The sequence below is a fragment of the Callithrix jacchus genome, chromosome 19 (genome assembly GCF_049354715.1).
Source record: "Callithrix jacchus isolate 240 chromosome 19, calJac240_pri, whole genome shotgun sequence".
Lineage (NCBI taxonomy): Eukaryota > Metazoa > Chordata > Mammalia > Primates > Cebidae > Callithrix > Callithrix jacchus.
In genome coordinates, this window is record NC_133520.1 from 42,395,314 (window position 1) to 42,414,590 (window position 19,277).

General features: G+C 37.5%; 1 protein-coding gene across 15 annotated transcripts in view; it reads left to right on the plus strand.

Moving 5' to 3' along the window:
* AKT3 (AKT serine/threonine kinase 3) overlaps nt 1-19,277 on the plus strand; it is a 343,677-nt gene that overhangs the window by 100,032 nt on the left and 224,368 nt on the right. For 3 of the 15 annotated variants that reach the window (XM_078357219.1, XM_078357223.1, XM_078357228.1), the window contains exon 4: nt 8,123-8,302. The exons of 11 other annotated variants lie outside the window; for them this stretch is intronic. The gene's annotated coding sequence lies outside the window, so the exon portion shown is untranslated. Of the gene's footprint in view, nt 1-7,474; nt 7,646-8,122; nt 8,303-19,277 lie in introns of all 15 variants that reach the window. One more of the 15 variants, XM_078357220.1, reaches the window with a different exon arrangement.

Here is a 19,277-nt window from a genome sequence, read left to right on the forward strand (position 1 = left end):
GGGGAAGTCTTTTCTAGGGAATTTCTTTCCCCGGATACGCAAGTCCCTTATATACAAAGTTTTTCCTTCCAGGGTAAAATTATTTGGCATTGTAGAGGATATAATTAAAAGTTGATCTGCCTAAATAATTTTAGTTTTATTGGCCAGCTACAACCTTATTGTGTAACACAGAGTATGGAAGGTTCTTGAGCAGTATTTTGGAGCTATGTTTTTGAGAGAGAGACCAACTTTTCCATGTGGTCTTACATTTTCCAGCTTTCCATGCACTTCCATTGGATCCACATGACTAGTTTTTGTTCAGTGGATTGTGAGTGAAGACAGTATCTGTCACTTTGGCCTGAGGCAGTTAAGAGCTAACTCCTTCTGACCTCTTCTGTTGCAGTGGTGAACATGTACACGTTCTAAAGTTTATGTGTTAATAAGCTAGTGTTTGTTGTTGCAGTCAATGTTAAGTAACCTAATAGAGTTTCATTTTAGTAAATGTTAAAAAAAAGAAATACCCTGGACCCCCTGAAATATTTTTATGCCCATGATTTTTTTGCGATTGGAGTGCTGTCTTTTAAAAAAGACTAGGGGTTTGGAGAATTTGCTTATGAGAAGAAATTGTTTTATGGGGGGAAAATGACAAAGGACAAATGTTTGTTTTATCATTCTACCAAATGAGAAGAAAACTTTTACAACAAAAGTTTAGTTTCTGATTATCAAGAGTTTTATTTATTTGAGCTGGAGTCTCACTCTGTCGCCTTGGCTAGAGTGCAGAGGTGCCATCTCGGCTCATTGCAACCTCCACCTCCTGGGTTCAAGCGATTCTCCTGCCTCAGCCTCCCAAGTAGCTGAAATTACAGACGCCCACCACCATGCCTGGCTAATTTTTGTATTTTTAGTAGAGATGGGTTTCACCATGTTGGCCAGGCTGGTCTTGAAATCCTGACCTCAGGTGATCTGCCTGCCTCAGCCTCCCAAAGTGCTAGGATTACAGGTGTGAGCCACCATGCCTGGCCTCAGAGTTATATTATTTACATGAAATCCAATTTTATGAGATTAAAAATTGTTTTAACTAGTTTTGGTTTTTAAAATAAATTTTCAATTTAGGAAGGTGGTAACTATCAGAGAGGCATATGACACAGAATGCAGTGACTCCTTGTCATCCACAGGGGATTGGTTCCAGGTCCCTTGCAGATACCAAAATCCAAGGATGCTCAAGTCCCTTATATACAGTGGTGTAATATTTATGTATATTGTTCTGTTGTTGTTGTTATTTTTTACTGTTTTTTCTATCTGTAATCATTTGAATCTGTGGATGAGAAGCTCAGAGGTTCAGAATGACCTATCACAAACTGAAGATTATGAAAAAACACTGTAGTTTACAGGGTTTTAAAAAAAATACTCTTAATACAGACTACTCACAGTCTAATTAAAATAAAAATATTTAGAAAAATAAAGTCTTTTTCATCTTTAATTTCTGATTTTTTTTCCACAAAAGTGATTTTTTGGAAAAGTTCTGGTTCCATTTTAGAAAGAATTCCCAGCAACCCAAAATAAGCCTGAGTTTGTACCAAGGTAGGAAGTATTTTATATTTTATCATCTCTGCTAGTCTTGTATTACTTAAGCAACTTTTTATTATAGGACATTTGGAAATTGAGATGTTTAGCACAAGGAAATGATCTTAAATAGAACAAAACTGGTTAAGAAATTGAATAAAAAGTCTATTATGAAAATATGCAACACTCTCATTGACCTAATTAAAATAGCTTATATAAGATTATTGTTGGAGGATGTCCTATAAATTTATATGGGAAATTTTGATTCCTTCTCTTTAACTCCATATGGTTATTGCCAAGATTAATATTCTTACATATATATTTTAACAAATATGTATGATAGAATTGTCACTTTAAAAAGTTTTATTTTTAAAAACATTGGCATGAGAAAAAGATGAATGCTTCTTAATAAATTATTGGAATAATTATTTATTAGTGTTACTGGAAATGGGTGATTTATTGTCACTTTTTGGGTAATAGGGATATGTTTTGAGAGAGAAACAAATACTCAAGGAAACAAAAATCAACAAAGACTAACACAATTTCTGCAGAGAATACAGATGCATGTTTGCATGAAACAAAGGTTCCATCATGAAAATACTAAAATTCTTTGAAGAACGAGGCTGGAGTTTATGCTGCTAGTGTTCTGTATTGACAATATAAGGAACATACAGTTACATATGTGATGAAGGTAGTGACATTAATGATATAAGTTTCCCAGATGTTCAGATTTCCCGGTATTTCATGGCTTGAACAAATATTTGATGAGACCCCTCCCTCAAATTGTATACCCTGGAACTTAATAAATATGCCTGGAAATTTTATGTAGATGAAGTATTGGGGTTTCTAGAGGACATGGTGTAAATCACGCTTCCCTACCTGGCCTTTGTAGAGTATCAGCTACAAAATGAAGAGAAAAGATAGAGGCTAGAACATAATGATGAAAGTCAAAGTGGAGGTCTTAGCTTCAGAGCCCAAGACCAGCTGATGGAATTGCAGAACCAGCCACCTTGTTGAGGCACACTTCAGGTAATATAAATAAGACAGTGCCACAGAGCAGGGGTTTTTTTCTCTAAAGGGCCAGATGTAAGTATCTTTGTAGGCATTATAGTTTTTATTGCAATTGTAGCTATTCTGTGATTGTAATGCAAGAAATAAAACTTTATTTAGAAAAATAGGCTTTAGGCTTTTGTAGTTTGCTGATCTGTTGCATAGAAGAAAAAGGCACATTCGCATTTTCTGCAGCCTACTAGTTTCAAAAGGAAGAAAAGGGGCTGAGCAGAATCCTGCATACCAAGGATTTTTCCTCACCAGTTTTTCACCAGATGAAATACTCACATCTTACCAGAATTTGAGTGAGTTCAAAGGGGGAGAAAGAAATCTGAAATAATACTAATAAGCTTTTCTCAAAGTTCCTTGACCCTAGAATTTACTCTGTTACTCAGGTACACTGCCCTTTCAGTGGACTCAAAAGTACCTATAAAACACAAAGTATTACCTTATACGGCATTTTCCATGTTTGAGAGTCTCAATGTTTTGGTCCTAATTTTGCCATAGTTTCTCTTATTTTTGGTTAGTGATAGTAAAACCATGTAATGAGCTCTGAGGAAGACCCTTCTCTTCTGGCTACATGTGGTGACATGAGGACATGCCTTTGGCATATTTTGGGTAGCTCAGGTTACTCTGTGGATTGATTCATATTTTTGGTTGCCTACAAAGTATGAGGTATTTTGATAAACGCTGGATACAACAGTGAGCAAGAGTGATCTGATTCTTAACCCTCACAAGAGCTCGTGTTGTGTAACAGAAAAGGCTCTAAAAAGAAAAAGTGATCTCTAATTTGAAACCAAGAGACTAGCAGCACATACCGAGGAGGACAGAGCTCAGCCTGTTCCAGGATTTGGAGAAAGTGTTGTTTACTTGGGGAACAGAGTGTAAGGGGAAGGTGGAGATAGCTGAGGCTGGAAGAGGAGGAGGGAGCCTAGGTTGCAAAACCTCTGTGAAGCACTTGGGTTTTGTCAGATCAGTGAGAAGTGGTTGAAGGGCTTTAAAGCCATAGGATGATGTGAATAGTCTCTATTTTTGAATATGTTGAGTCTAGCTAGGTTAGAAGAGTCAAAAATTGATAACCTACAGTTGTACTGTTCAATAACGTAGCCATGGGCCAAACTGAGCACCTGCACGGTTACCAGTGTGACGAGGAATGAGTTTTATGTTTTAGTTAATTTTGATTTAAAAATTTAACTTAAAATTTTATGCAATATATTTTTTTTAACATTAGTATTTTGATTGGACTGCATTTCACATAAGCTCTTGAAAATTTAGAGTCCAAATTGACATATAGATGTAATATTCACATTGGGTTTTGAGTTCATCATATAAAAAAGAATGTAAAACATCTCAATTTTTTCTATTGGTTACGTGTTGAAATGATTGAGTATTTTACCAAATATATCCAAAATACAATTTTACTGTTTCTTTTTGCTCTTTTATATATGGCTTTTTAAATTTAAAATTACATGTATGTGTCACATTATGTGTCTTACTGGACTACTCTGGCCAGATACTAGTTCAGAGGCTCTCATAGGAATCTAGATGAGAGATCACTGTGATCTGTACTAGGGTTGTGGCAACAGCATAAGGTGGATGAGTTTGAGAGCCATCTAGGAAATAAAGCATAGGATTTGCCATTTGATTAATTGAGAGAGATGGTGAATTTGTTATAAGGAAGAAAAAGGGAGCCTCCAAGCACAAAAATACAAGAAAATGTGGGGTAGCAGAATGGCAGCTTCAGACACGTAAACTAAGAAGAACAGTGCATGTTATTTTTCATTGAAAACTAAACTGAAACAATGTGGTTAAAACAGTGTTCTACCAGTGGATTTTAGCATTTTTAATGTTTGCTTTTTAGTGTATACTACCTACTAATTGGTTTTTTAGAGGTATATAATTTTGCATTTCTTAGACTAACTCAACACAGAATTTTACTATGTAGGTTTACCATCTTTATTTCCATATCATTATCTATTCATCCTCAACCTATACTAGGTGGGAAGTGAGACTGGAGACTTTTATGGATACTTTTGAGCATATAAATTCCCTAAACATCTTTAAATTTGATAACAAAAAATTTATTTACATTTTCTTTAAGATGAAGCTCGTTCCTTCTTAAAAGAACAAGTACTTTATTTACATATCAAGGTTTACTAGACCCCCTCCCTAGAGCTGAAGCCCTAATGGTATCTGATGCATGTTAAACGTTTAATACTTTACCCCATTGTCCTCCCAAGAAATAAGATGCATTTCTAGCTTCATTTTCCAGTCTCTTAAGCTTATGAAAGTAGTCGAGACAGTTTGTTGACCCCAAAGAGACCTTTTAGTCTCTGGCTTGTGAGACAACAGGGTCTGCACTCTTCATTGGCATTCAGATCACAGGCAGCCACTGGGCTTAGTGCAAAGCCAAGCCCAGCTTTAGGATTTAGACAAAGCCACCCTGGCAAAGGAACCCAGTTGTCAGGGTAGCTGGCTGTATTGTAAAGAACTGTTGCATAATGGAGAGACCAAGTAGAACTATTAGGATGCAAATGTGAAAAAAATGGTGGAGCTAACCTGCAAAAACAAACATTTCTTTTTTGGTGAAGAGTCTAGTCATTGTTGCTTTCTTCTGTTTTAACTTCTCTGGGCCAGGGATGTAGTTGGTGCAGTGTGAATGTATTATCTTCAGTCATAATGCTACTCTGTATTACTTTGAAAAGAACAGTTCATTTGTGGGAAGAAACCACAGTACTCCAGTGTTTTGGAATCTTTTCATAATTTACAAGTGCATCCTACTTTAGTCTAGATCAGTTTTATGTGTGATTTTTATTCCAGATTAGATAGGAAGTCCTTTTTGCCCTGGCTTTTCTTTCATCTGATTTATTACAAAATACTGTTCTTACCATTGTCATCCAATGACTTCTCCCAGTGGATTCTCATAGTTGTCCTGTTTAGTGTAGAATTTTTTTTGTAGGCTCAAGAGGAAAGCTGTTAAATTTCTTAAAACAAGAATTGCTTTATTTTACTAATGTCTAAGGAAGTCTGCCCTGTCCCCTTTCTCTTTTTCACTTTCATTTGTTCATCCCTGTATTGAGTGCTCACTTTTTCTTTTTCTATTTCTTCCTTGTTCTTATTTTTGTACTTTCAGAAGGAAATCTTTAATTTCTTTATAGAATTAAGAATTCTTTATAGAATCTATAATCTTTCTTAGCAAAACATTATAGAACCCCCACTTTGATAAATGCTGTAGTAGGGAAGGGGAAATAATGCTAGCAAGAAGCAGAAGGAGTAACAGCAGGGGCTCCTACCTGGATTTAGGAGTCAAGGAGGAATAATTATACCTGTGCCTTATTGAGCGGTTACTATATACCAAGCACCATTTTAGGTGTTTTACCTAAATTAATCTCATTTAATTCTCACAACAATCTTAAGAGGAAAGCACTGTCACCCCCATTTTGCAGATGAGTATACTGAAGCATAGAGAAATACAGTGACTTGTCCAAACTCACATTTTGTGTATGATAGAGCCAAGAAAGGCTCTCTAGAGGTTTTGAGAGTGAAGCTGAGATCCAAAGGTAGAGTAAGAGTTGGCCTGGTGCATTGTGAATGGAAGCAGGATACGGGGAGAGGGACCAACAAAAGTATGACAGAAAGGACTCTTGCGTTTTTTAGTAAGTGAAAGTAGGTCAGTAGGGTTTGAGGGATTCTGTGAGAAAGCGACTAGTTGGAAATGATGCTGGAAAGATTATTCTGTGTTCAGATAGTATTTTATATATGTTATTTGTGTGTAATGGTTCCGCCAGTACTTGTGTCTGAAATGCCAGTTACATGGCTGTTGTCTGTTGGGAAGGTGGAAATAGCAAGATAGAGGTGGCGTCTATCTGGATGGAGTTACATGGACTTTGAGGTGTTTCTAAGTAGATGAATCTTAAGCAGAGTCTAATACGTCTGTCTTGTTTTAAATCAGTATATGCCCTGACTTTCTCATTTTGTAGTGAGGCTTCCATTTTTTTATCTTAGAACTCAGTACTTTCAAGGCTCCTAATTTCTTAAGGTTGCCCTATAATACCATTCTCTTCGTTCTTGTTTTGTTTTGCCTTTTAAATAGCTTTACGAACAAAATACCTCTGTAGCTGTAATTTTTCTAACTTTTAAACCTTTATTGGTAGAGCCTTTTTTTTTTTTTTTTTTTGGGCTAATTCTTGCTTTTCATTTTCTTCCGGGACTATTCTTCCTTAGCCTTCTTTAGTTCCTTTCTTTCTAGTAAATTCCATTAACATTGGCATCAAGTACAGCCATTTAAGGCCTTTTGTGTTTTTTCTTGACCCCAGTTTTTTGGAATCTGAATGTTGATTATCACTACTGGCAATGATTGGCAATTGTGATTTCTAACATTGATTGTTCACTGTGGTATGTGCCAGGCACTCTGCTAATTTAAGCTTTATAACAACTTTCTGTGGTAGGTGTTATATTATTATCCAGTTTTCTAGTGAAAGAAATGGAGTTTCAGAGGAATTAATGTTATCCAGGCTACACTGATAATAAGTGGCACAGCCAGGATTTGAATCCACGTATTTGACTACAAAGCATATACTTTTTACCCCCAACTCAAGCTTTCTGTCTAGCACTTGCATTTTCTTATTTTTACAGTTTAAAAAAAATACGTGGCAGATGGTTTAAGCTAAATATAACCAAAGCTAAATGCATCTCCCCCTAAATCACTTACCACTGTACTTAATATTTATTTAGAATGTATTTTGTGTTTAGCACTAGCAAAAGGAAGCAGTTTTACTTTTTAATATTTGAAATACTTTCAACTTCAAATTCATTCTTTCATTCTATTTATTTGTCCATGGCACTGTTTCAAATACCTGTCATTTGCTTCTCTCCTCTACAGTTTGACCCATTAGTTGGGTTTACATTGTTTCCCACATGTGATTGTGTCAAGCACGCACCCACTTTGCAGCTGTCTTATAAGAGAGGGAAATAGTTGGACAACTGATATCAACTGTGAGAATGACTGGCGATGACCATGATCTGGCTAGTCATAGCTAACGTTTGTGGCTAGGTATGCTACAGCAGTTTCTAATAATGAAGAAAAATGCTGAGGAAGCACAGCAAAATATTTTTCTGGCTATAAAGTAATGTTATAAATTGCTTTTGGTATGAGTAGCCTATTGTTAAAGTTTCCAATATACTTAGATGATATTTTTAAAAACATCTTGAAAAACAGTCATGTGGTACAGAATGACGTTTCGGTCAATGATGGACTGCATATGACAGTGATCCCATAAGATTATAATGGAACTGAAAAATTCTTGCCTAGTGACATAACTTCATAGCACAATGCATTATGTTTTTATGGTGATGCTGGTGTAAACCAACCTATTACATTCAATTTTGTGTAAAAGTATAGCATGTACAATTATATACAGTACATAGTATTTGATAATAATAAATGACTGTGTTACTGGTTTATGTATTTACATAAACGTACTATTGTCATTTTAGAGTATACTCTTTCTACTTTTTTTTTTTTTTAAAGGTTAACTGTAAAACAGTCTCATACAGGTCCTTCAGGAGGTATTACAGAAGAAGGCATTGTTATCATCAGAGATGACATCTCCGTGCACATTATTGCCCCCAAAAGCTTTCCACTGGCACAAGATGTGGAGGAGGACAGTGATACTGATGTCCCTGACCCTGTGTGGGTCCAGGCTAATATGTATGTTTATATCTAAGTTTCTAACAAAAGTTAAAAAAATTTTTTTAAATAGAAAAATGCTTAAAGAATACCACTATAAAGAAAGAAAATATTTTTGTACAGCTGTACAGTGTATTTGTGCTTTAAGCTAAGTGTTATTACCAGAGGCAAAAAGCTAAAAAATTGAAAAGTTTATAAAGTAAAAATATTTTAGTAAGTTGAGTTTATTATTGAAGAAAGAAAAATGTCTTGTAGCCCAGGTGTGTATGTTTATAAAGTCCACAGCAGTCCCAGAGTAATGTCTTAGATCTTCATAATCACTCACCACTCATTTCCTCAGAGTCACTTCTAGTCCTACAAGCTCCATTCATGGTAAGTGCCCTGTACAGGTGTACCACTTTTTTTTTTAAATCCTGTGTACTGTATTTTTACACTACCTTCTCTATGTTTAGATATGTCTAGTTCACAGATCCTTACCATTTTGTTAAAATTACCTATAGTATCATTTTATTCAGGTTTGTAGCATAGGAACTAGGTGTGTAGTAGGCTATATTACCTAGGTTTGTGTAAGTACACTCTATGATGTTCACACAGTGAGGAAATTTCCTAATGATGCATTTCCCAGAATGTATTTTCATCATTAAGTGATGCATGACTGTAATGGACTAATGTGATCTGATATTCTTTTTCCTTTTCATAGTTGATGCTATATGTTTTCAAACAATACTTCAGCGTTTCAGTTTATTTGTGAACTTTGATTTGTGCACTCATTCACACACTCATACATATGTTTATTCACTGCTTCATGAATTCTTTATTGATCAAATATTATTTACTGGAAGCTCCAGTGAGATACAGGAGTTACAGCATCACACAGTGCTGACGTCGTCAACAGCCCTCATGAACTTGACAGTACATTTATCACGGGAATGGATGTAAGAGAATTAATACAGCTCATTTTTTTCTGTTGAGAGTTCGTGCCATATTTGACTTTTGGATTTTCTTAGATACTGATACATTTGAAAATCTTGACGTTAGAATTAGGCTAATGGTTACAGGTAGGCCTCAGGTTATTCAGCTTTGTTTCACTGCACTTTGTACATCCTGCGTTTTGTACGAAATGAAGATTCATGGCAACTCTGTGGAGCAAGTCTGGCATTTTTTCTAGCAGTATATGCTCACTTCATTAGCATTTTAAGCCGTAGTGTTTTTAATTAAGATATGTACTTTTTAGAATATGTAATGCTATCGCACATATAATAGACTGTAGTATAATGTAAATATAAGTTTTATATGAGCTGGAAAACCAAAATTTCATATAACTTGTTTTATTGTAGAGGTATATAATTGAACCCAAAATATCTCTGAGTTATGACTTGTGTATAGCTTTTGATTTGTTCACTACATATGTTTATAATTGTTAGCTTATACTCATTGGCATTCTGAAATTTCCTTTTTTTCCACTTAGTATTACTGTTTTTATGCTCCGTGCAATGTAGTTACAGCTTTAGCTAAAGCTATTGATAGGTTATGCCTTTTAGCTGCTGTATAGTATTCCATTTGAATATATGGCGCTACTTTTTATTTATTATTTAATTGATAAGACTTTTAGAATATTTCCCTTTCCTCTTCCATTCAGTCAATACCACAATAATTCAGGTCTCTTATGAGTCAAAACTTTAAACAGCTTTGAAAAAGAACTATCTTTTGTCTCATTAATGTATATTTTAAAATAGAAGTATTGGATTTTGCCTTTAGTATTTTTGATATTTGGCAGAAAGTTCCAGGTGAGTTAGTTTAAATTGAATCTAGTTTGTGTGCTTTTCATACCTTACCAGTGAAAGTCCTGAACTGGTCATTTTACATGGAGCATATGAATTGACATAGCACAGTACTGAACAGGTAAGAGGAAACAAAGTGTAGAAAAGCAGCTAATTATAGTAATTGCAGCTGGTTTCAAAGAACTTCTAACAGTTTGTGCGTAATGCTTACTTGAAAGCATCAAATGGGTGCTAGTTGTGAAATAGAACACCTGTTTGTTGTTCAGCATGTGTTGATGCAGATGATTGTTGTTGTCAAAGCACCTTGATGTAGAGTAGTCCTGTTTACATTTACATTCTCCCCAAAGGATTAACAGTGTTCTCTCAATAAATTTGCAGTCTATTCTCCTCTCAAAGGCTGCTGTTTGGAGGGTGGTGTGAAAGAGGCAACAAGTGCTTGCTAATCACTTGAATATACATAATTAGCTACAGTCTGGTGCACTGGATTCTTTGTAGAACCATAAAAATACTGACTGGCAAATGCACATGACAATAGATGTGTCACCATATAGTCCTTGAGAGTGCTTGTTATTTGTTCGTCGGTATTTATTCTTGATTTTTTCTCAACATGAGTTACATTTTTATTATCAGTACACATATTCTTTGCCTGTTCCTTTTAATGAACCGGTGTGTCGCATAACAGCTCTTAAGTCCTCACTCGGAAGTAGTGTTGTAAATTTCTAGACTGCTTAGAGTCCAAGGTTGTTATTTAAAAACACATTTGCTATATTTAGTAATTCCAAAGATTGAGAAACATCCACTCAGCCACAATCTCTTCCCTTTGGTAGACTCAGCAAGGGAGTGGAGGAGCTTTTTAGTGGAAAAAAGAGGCAGCTTTAGTGTGCCCTGTTTGGAAGCTGTTGGCATGGGAAAGCTGCAGGTGTGGGTATCTTGTGTGACTGGTCTGGGGAGCATCTTAGCTTTTTCTGGTTGGACCTGGGTTGTCATTGCCCAAGTGCTGACCGTTCTGGGCTCTTGGCTTCAGAGCTTGTGGTTTGCCATGCTGTGCTAGTTGCCAACGTTGTGGCTCAGAGTTCTGTGGTTATACCTGGTCTCACTGTTGTTCATTTCTATTCAGCCTCTCAGTGGTAGTGGTGTTAAGATGAGGCAAAATTTATTTAGGAAAAAATATGTAAACCTATATGAAGAAGAATATTAAGTAAATGATGCCGATAATGGCATGTGTATATGACACAAACTGTGAAGGTGGTAAATGAAATTAGGAGGAAAGGAAAAACTGTTACATGGTGATTACATGTGAGGCATTTCACTGAGTGTTTTCCCATTTTATTTCATTTTATCTTAAAAGCTCTACAAGTATGACATAATAATCCTGAAATTAAAAATGAGGGTACTGAGGGTTCCTGAAGTAAAGGGGTCCATGGCTGCCAAGCTAGTAACAAGAGCTAGAACTCTAACCCAGAGCTTACTGACTCGAAAGATGGTACTCTAAAAAGAGGCACAAACTATTAGTTTACAAATGTGACAATTCGGTGAACAGAGATTCTTCAGTGCTTCACTTTTAGTGCCATCTATTTCTCTTCACAGAACACTCTTTTTGGATGAAGAGGATTTAAAAAATAATGTCTCTATTGATTTTTAAATAGCTGCAGTGGCTAGTTTCCAAGCCTGCAGCTATGCACTTCCTTATTTCAGGTTGGCCTCACTATGTGCATAGAGGACACCTTGGCTCATCCTAGTTGCTCTGCTGAGACCATCCAGTAAGAGTGACTCAGAGCTTGCTTGTTACCTCCTCCTCTTGCCCCTTCGTTCTTGTTGTATATCAAAGCAAACGTTTTCTAAATTCTTGTAGATTCTTTGTTCTCTATTGCCTTATTATTGGTTATACTGCATGCCATTTATCTTAAAAGTACAGATCGTTGAAAACATGAACTGCTATAACAACATAATATAAATCTACAGCAGGCTCTTATATATTTTTTTTGCTTTCATTTTGGCTTGTGGTAGATACTTACATATAAGATTTTTTGCTACGAGCAGAAATAATCAAAATGTCACAGGATCCTTCAGGTTCACTTCGCCAGCCAGGAACCTTTGTGGCTGGTGGCATCCTGCTTGAGTTTCACTCATGCCCACTCTGCTTGTTCCACCCACTTGGCCTGGTAGCTTGCCCAACCTGGATCCCATGCCTGCCGAGGGCAAGCCAGGTGCAGAGCAGTGATGGGTGTGTGAGAGAGCTAGCGCAGGGTCCGACCATAGTGCACAGCCAGGTGTGCTGGCTGCTGTGGTGGGGTGGGCAGCTCTGGCTACTGGCACAGGCACTGGCTCCCTGCCAGGCTGCAGTTGGACCAGGCGTAAACAAGCAGCTTTCACTGCAGGTGCCAGTGTCTGGAAGAGGGGAATGAGGTGACACCCCAAAACTTGGGGACACCAGCGACTGCAGAGCCCCAAGGAGTGGGTGAGGCGTGCTCTGTCCCTCTTGCCATCCACAGACTGGCGAGCAGGGGGAGCATGTTTCAGCTTGGTCAGTCCCATCACCTCACTCCAGCTCCCAGGCTGGCCCAGCACAACTGCCACTTCCTGTCACATGGGGCAGCTATCCAATCTGGGCAGAAGGCTGTAGTGTTACAGCTCTGGCATGGGAAATCTCGAGGTCTGGGCACTTAGAAGGGTTACTGCTCTTCACTCCTACAGTCAGGCAAATGGGAGCATGTCACCACCCACAGCTTGGTGAGCTGGCCAGGAACGCATTGTAGCCCTTTTCACTCCCACTGTTGGGTGGGTCCCAAGTTCTGGTCCTTCTTCCAGGAAGAATGAGGTTATGTGGAAAACTGGAGGGTGAGCAAGGTGGAGAAGTTTTATTGAGCGTCAGCAGAACAACTCAGCAAAGAGGAGACCCAAATTGGGTAGGTAGCTCCTACCCGCAGGTGGGTAATCTTGACTTGTGTTTGAGTCCAGTTGAAGCTGGGGGTTTGTATGGGCTTAGAATGGGGAAAGTACGTGCTGATTGACCTGTGAGTGGGAGGAAGTGCTTGCTGAGTGGTCCATGGGTAGGCCTGGAAAAAGCACCATTTGATTGGCTGAAGGCATAAAGGGAATTCTCACTCCAGGTTGTGGACTCCACCTGGCACTGCTAGATGGGTTTTCAGGCTTCACGCTGTGTGTTACATGAAGGTTGGGTTTCACTGGGAACCTGCCCCTATCTGCCTGGGAATTTGTCTGCCTCCTGCCAGTATCACAGTTTTATTTCCGAAATATACAAATATTTAAAGCTGTTAGTAAGGTGTCAGTAGAGAGACTTGGAAAATACAGACAAGATGAAAGTAAATTATTCTGGTAATAAATGACCCATTTTCTTAAGGGAAAATATATTCATAAAGAAGAACATTATAATCTCTAACTTACTGTCCAGAGATGTTACTAATATTTTATGTCTTCTTCATCTTTTGTCTGTGCACATATTTTTATATATTTAAAATCCAGTAGTTGGAATTTTGTGTCTTGCTTCTTTTAGTATTATAAATATTTTCCCATATCATTATGGACTTTTAATATGCATTTTATAATTATTTAGCTCACAGTTCTCCATGATCATTAGACAGTTAAGACAAATTTCAGATCTTTTTTTAAGGCATATTTTTACAAGTGAAATTACTGGCTCAAAGGATATGGTTACTTTCATGTCTCTGAGGCACTTGATTTTGTTCCTGGAAAGGTTGTACCAATTTATGTTCTCACCATATTCTCATGCTTTAAACTCAGTACACATGCTCTTATTTTCACTTGAATTTTGAATCCCATCCTTCTAATCTTTTCAAAATCTCAACTTTAATCATTCCCTCTCTTGTATTACAGTCTCTCCCTCACTGCTTTCTCATTCACGTCAGCATATAAACATGCAATAGTACTTTCCATCCTAAAATGAAAAGCCCTCTGTTGACACAAAGTACGTCCCATTCCACCACTGCCTCTATTTCTTCATACTTTTAATAAGATTTATTGAATGCTTTGTCCACACTGGCATCTTACACATTCTCACCTTGTATTAATTTTCTGCTCTAAACTCTAGTTTCTTTGCATTTCTTACTCCTCTGAAGAGTCTAGTAAAAATCATTGACATTCACGTGAACATTTTTCTGTTTCTCCATCTCAATACCATTCAGCACAAGTAGCAACTCACTTCTTGAAACCCTATCTTGGTTTCTCCTAACTCATTGGCTATTCCTTCTTAATCTTTTATCAGTTCTTGATACACTCTCTAATGCCTTCGTATTGGAGGGCCATGTGACTCCATCTAGGACCCCTGCTGAGAACAAATACTGATGTGTGTGATGAATTATATTGTTTGCTGAGAGCTGCGGCAAGGAAAACCGAGCCAGCCCCTGAAGTGGAAAACTGCTCAGGGTGTTCTAAAACAGTAAACAATCTGAATATGTCTCACACCAGATGAACTAGTTCTTTGAACACAGGATATGTGACTCTGCCTCCCTCGTTACCTCATAAAGAATGCTTTCTGGTTTATCTTTAACCTATAGTGAACATACACTAGCTGCCTGGTTAGTTTATCTTTAATCAGTGAAAGAACATAGAGCATCCACTGGTTAAACTTACCACTGGAATGCAAAGAGTAAATACATGGGTCAGAGTCTGCTCTGGGCTCTCAGCTGGGAATGCTGTCAGCCCCTGGATTCCCACCTTTGCACTCTATTTCCATGTCTGACTCTTAATTCCATCACTGCTGCCTGGGTTGGGGTCTCCACCATCGAGCTGGTCTCGGCAGACTCCTCTCTCTCAGGAAAAACTAAATTTCCCTGAAGTCTTTTTTTTGTCTCTAATAACTCTTTTCCTCTTCTGGGATGGACTCTTGCATATGACTCTGGCATTAGAGTTCATAGTCTGTAAGTGAGTTTGTGCTTTTAGTGATACGTATTTTAAAACTCACTGATCTTAGCTTTATTAAGGCTTTAGATTTTTGAAAAATTTCTTTCAAGTGATTATTCTTTGAAATCTTGATGAACTGACAGTGTATGACTAGAACAGTTATTCTACAGAAGCATTGTGATTGCTTTTCTGGTCCTGTCTGCTGTCATAAAGTTTTAGGTGAAAAAAAGTTTTCTGATCTAAATTCGCAATTGCTAGTATGATGCATTAGCATGCTATAAGTTCACAAGAACCCCTTGAATTATATTCCTGAATGATTTAAACTTAAAATTGGCATAGTATCAAGTTCTGGCTGCCCAAGTGTCTCCATCACAACCTGTAGATTATTGCCTGTCACAGAAAGGGAGAACACCACCTGGTTAGAACTTTGGCAGTGTCTTGGAGGGAAGAATGCAAAGATAGTATGTACTGATTGGTTTGGTTAAGGGTGAGTCAATTTGTGTGTGTGTGTGTGTGTGTGTGTGTGTGTGTGTGTGTGTGGTTTAATTAGGAGTGGATGAGGACCATTATACAATAGCAAGGGATTCAAAGAATCTTACAGAAGTTTGGTTAAGGATGAGGCGTGTGTGTGTGTGTGTGTGTGTGTGTGTGTGTGTGTGTGTTAGGATTGGATAAGGACCATCATGCAGTAGCAAGGGATTAAAGACTCTTACAGACTGTTGGCACTTTCTGTTGAATAGTTGATGCATGTTTTAGAAATTTGCTGTAATGATCAATCAAACCATTTGCCAGAGTGAGGCTCTCCTTGAATAGTCAAGTCATGTTAATGTGCACTGTAAGTTGTGTAGGAAGTTGGTAGTTTTAGTCTTTAAGTTGTATGCAGTTTGCATTAAACTGTTAGTGTCATAGGACTACAACATACTACATCAAGCTCTTAGAGTGGCTTTCACTTACTTTCAAGAGATGTCTCTGAGTGCTCTATAGTTAGGTCAGTTCTTATAAAATGTCAACATCCCTCTATGCCTAACTATCAAATCAATATTATAATTATCTTTTTTTTAAACTACTTGGATTATATCTATTAAGTTTTTTAGTTTGATATTTACAAAATAGTTACGATGCTTTATTTCTTGGTTCTCTTTTTTTTCCCCCCTTTGCTAGAATAAGGGTGGAGGTTCCTTTTCTGTAGACTTAAGAAAGAGGATGTGAAACTTGGTTTCATGAGTTCTAAATACCCCAAGTTATTGTTGCAAGAAGAATAGGGTTTTCAATTTTGCAGTGTCACCCTATATATTACCGTGACTGGCAAGAGTCCTTATAATAATAACCTTTTGGGGCTGGGCACAGTGGCTCATACCTGTAATCCTGGTACTTTGGGAGGCTAAGGTGGGAGGATCATTTCAGGCCAGGAATTCTAGACCCACCTGGGTAACACAGCAAGACCCTGTCTCCACAAAAAATGAACAAAATTAGCTACACATGGTTGTGCATGCCTCAAGTCCCAGCTACTTGGGAGGATTGCTTGAGCCAAGCAAGAGGTCAAGACTGTGATGAGCTGAGACTGTCCCACTGCACTCCAGCCTGGGCAACAGAGCAAGACTCTGTCTCAGTCAGTCAGCCAGTCAGTAAGCTAACTTACTTTTGGTATTGTAGGCTGATTTATGAAGACTGACCCTAAGATTAAATGTTGCCATTTGTCTGCCCTTTATTTTCTTCCCTTAACAATTGCGGTGGTGAGCTGCCTTGTCCTGATTTTGACCCACAATGTGTGTTCAGCCTCAACACTTACTATGTAGGTTATGCTCCTTTTAAATGTTAATGTTTCACATTTGTGCTTGTGTGAATTGCCCATTTTCTGTCATAACCTGGGGGTATGGAAGGAGTCTGTTGAAGACCAAGGAGGTAGGCTTTGCCGCAATACTGACATCTTTCTTCTCCGCTCAGGCAGGGAGCCTTGGCTAGCCTACCTATTGCAACTGCCTAAATAGGAGGTGATTGGCAGAATCTTACCTGCTTTGCTTTGACTTTTCATTGCTAGAGTGTGCTGAAGGATGCCAGGTGTTTGGGGAAACAAGTTCCTTTTGGCTTTCAATCCCTATTCTTGCCAAATCCTTACCTGCTTTTTCATGAGGTTGCCCTGGCTTGCAAGAAAAAGCAAGACAGAAACATAAATTTGATTCTTAATTTGAGCATTCTGACCCATTTTCAGCTTTATATATCCTTGGTCCATTTTTCTTCCTGTTATTTTGACAACTCATTGGTGGTGAGACTGAGTGCTTGTTCATAGAAAGAGAACGTTCTCTTGGGTTGAAAACAAGAATGATGGTTGATAAGTTGAACGACAGACAAGATTTTCAGGAAAATTGGTAACTTATTTTGAGAATTTACTGTTGTAAGTTACAGAAACTGAACTTAAATATTACTGAATAACCATATTAAATATTTGCCACATTTTAAGTTGTTCTCTGTGTTGAGTTCACATTATAGGTGTAAGACATATTTAGTAAGTAGGTCAAATGATATTAACCTGTATTTTTTTCCCGTAGGTTAAAAGACACCTGACTCTTCCAGATAATTTTTCAGATTTTACCACTGGAATTTACTTATATATCCCCTAATACCTATATAATCCATCTTGTTCTGTTGTTATTTACCGTTTATAAATACTTGAAATGGATTTGGCTTACATATTGGGGTGTGGGTTATTCTCCAGATGAAACTCCCAAGTTTATCAAACTTAAGATCCATTATAATGCCTAGCAACAAAATAATTAAAACAGAGTTGAAGAGATGAGTAGCACCCTAGCATACTAGACATTAATGTTGGAGGTATTAAATTCCAGATCTGGCTTTGCTAGGCCTTTATGAGAACTAACCTCTTAAAAAGGTCAGCAGCTTTCCTAGGCTTCTAAGTGCCAGAAAAATGAGTGAATAACCACCTTTCTGTGTGCACTTTTAGCTATTACTTTGAAAATTGTAATAACTTATATATTGCTTGTGTATTTTGATTCACCTGTGACATCTGTATTCCTTTCATTAAATTATCTAAATTGTATAAACCAATTGCCACTAATTTTTCTTGGCAGTAGTGCTTTGGAAGAATTAAATATGTTTGAACTGTATATTGAAGTAGCCAAAGTGACCTTCAGAAGGAATGTAAGGATCTTAAACATAATATTTTATCTTACTTAGTTGTCACAAGGACCTTATTTGGGTTCTTATGCCCCCCCACCCTTAACCCTTACAAATCTCTGTATGCAGTGAGCAAGCAGTATTACTGCTGGAGTATATTCTTGTCTCTGAAGCAGAGACGCAGAAAGGGCTGAGCTCTGGCGCTCTGTTATTCTGCTAGATTGGTCACATATTTCTGGAGAGTTGTGTTAAAAAAATTTTTTTCCTGCACCTTTGCAGATAGCACTGTGCTCCTGTGGAATACTTTAAAACTCACTCTGAAGTCCTATCCATCAATCCTTCAAGTTATAGCTCAAGTTTCACCTCTTTTATCTTGTCTTCCGTTGTCACCATTTGAAAGTAAACTCTTCCTTCTGAAACTCTGTTGGCACTCTTCAGAATTTTCTTATTGCCCTTATTGCAGTTTATTTTTTTTTTTCTTTAAAGAGAAGGCCTTACTCTGTCTTTGAGGCTAGAATGCAGTGGCCCTGTCATAGCTCACTGCATCCTCAAACTCCTGGGCTCAGGTGAACCTCCGAGTAGCTAGAACTGCAGGGATGCATCATCTGGCCAGGCTAATTTAATTTTTGTTAGTTTTTGTCTAGACAAGGTCTTGCTATGTTGCCCAGGCTGGTCTTGGACTCCTGGCCTCAAGTGATCCTCCTGCCTCAGCTTCCCAAAGGTCTGGGATTACAGGCGTGAGCCACTGTGCCCAATCCTACTTTTGTTTCTTGTAAACTTGCTTTTCTTTCTATATTATAAGGTATCTTATAACAATAGTTGCCTTTTCTTCATCTTGTTTTCCTCAGAAGCTGATAAGTATTTTGTTGGCCAGAGATGTGAATGATTTAATAATGGATTTTAATTTAAAATTCACTTTCTTCTCCTAGGAGATAATTCAGCTTTTAAGTTACTATTTCTTAAAGGGAGGGCGATAGTCCACCTATTAGAACCCCATTTGATCCTTGTTAAAAGTGCAGTTTCCTGGAAAATAAAATTAGAACTCGCAGGTCTGGATTCTAGGAGACAGGTGCATTTGTATTAAGTGCGATGGCAAGACATATTTACACGAAAACTTAAGATTCATTCTCTTAAATTATTATGGAAATCAACAAGAAGATTTTTTTAGCTTAGAGGTGTTTATTTTATAAACAATTTTGTAA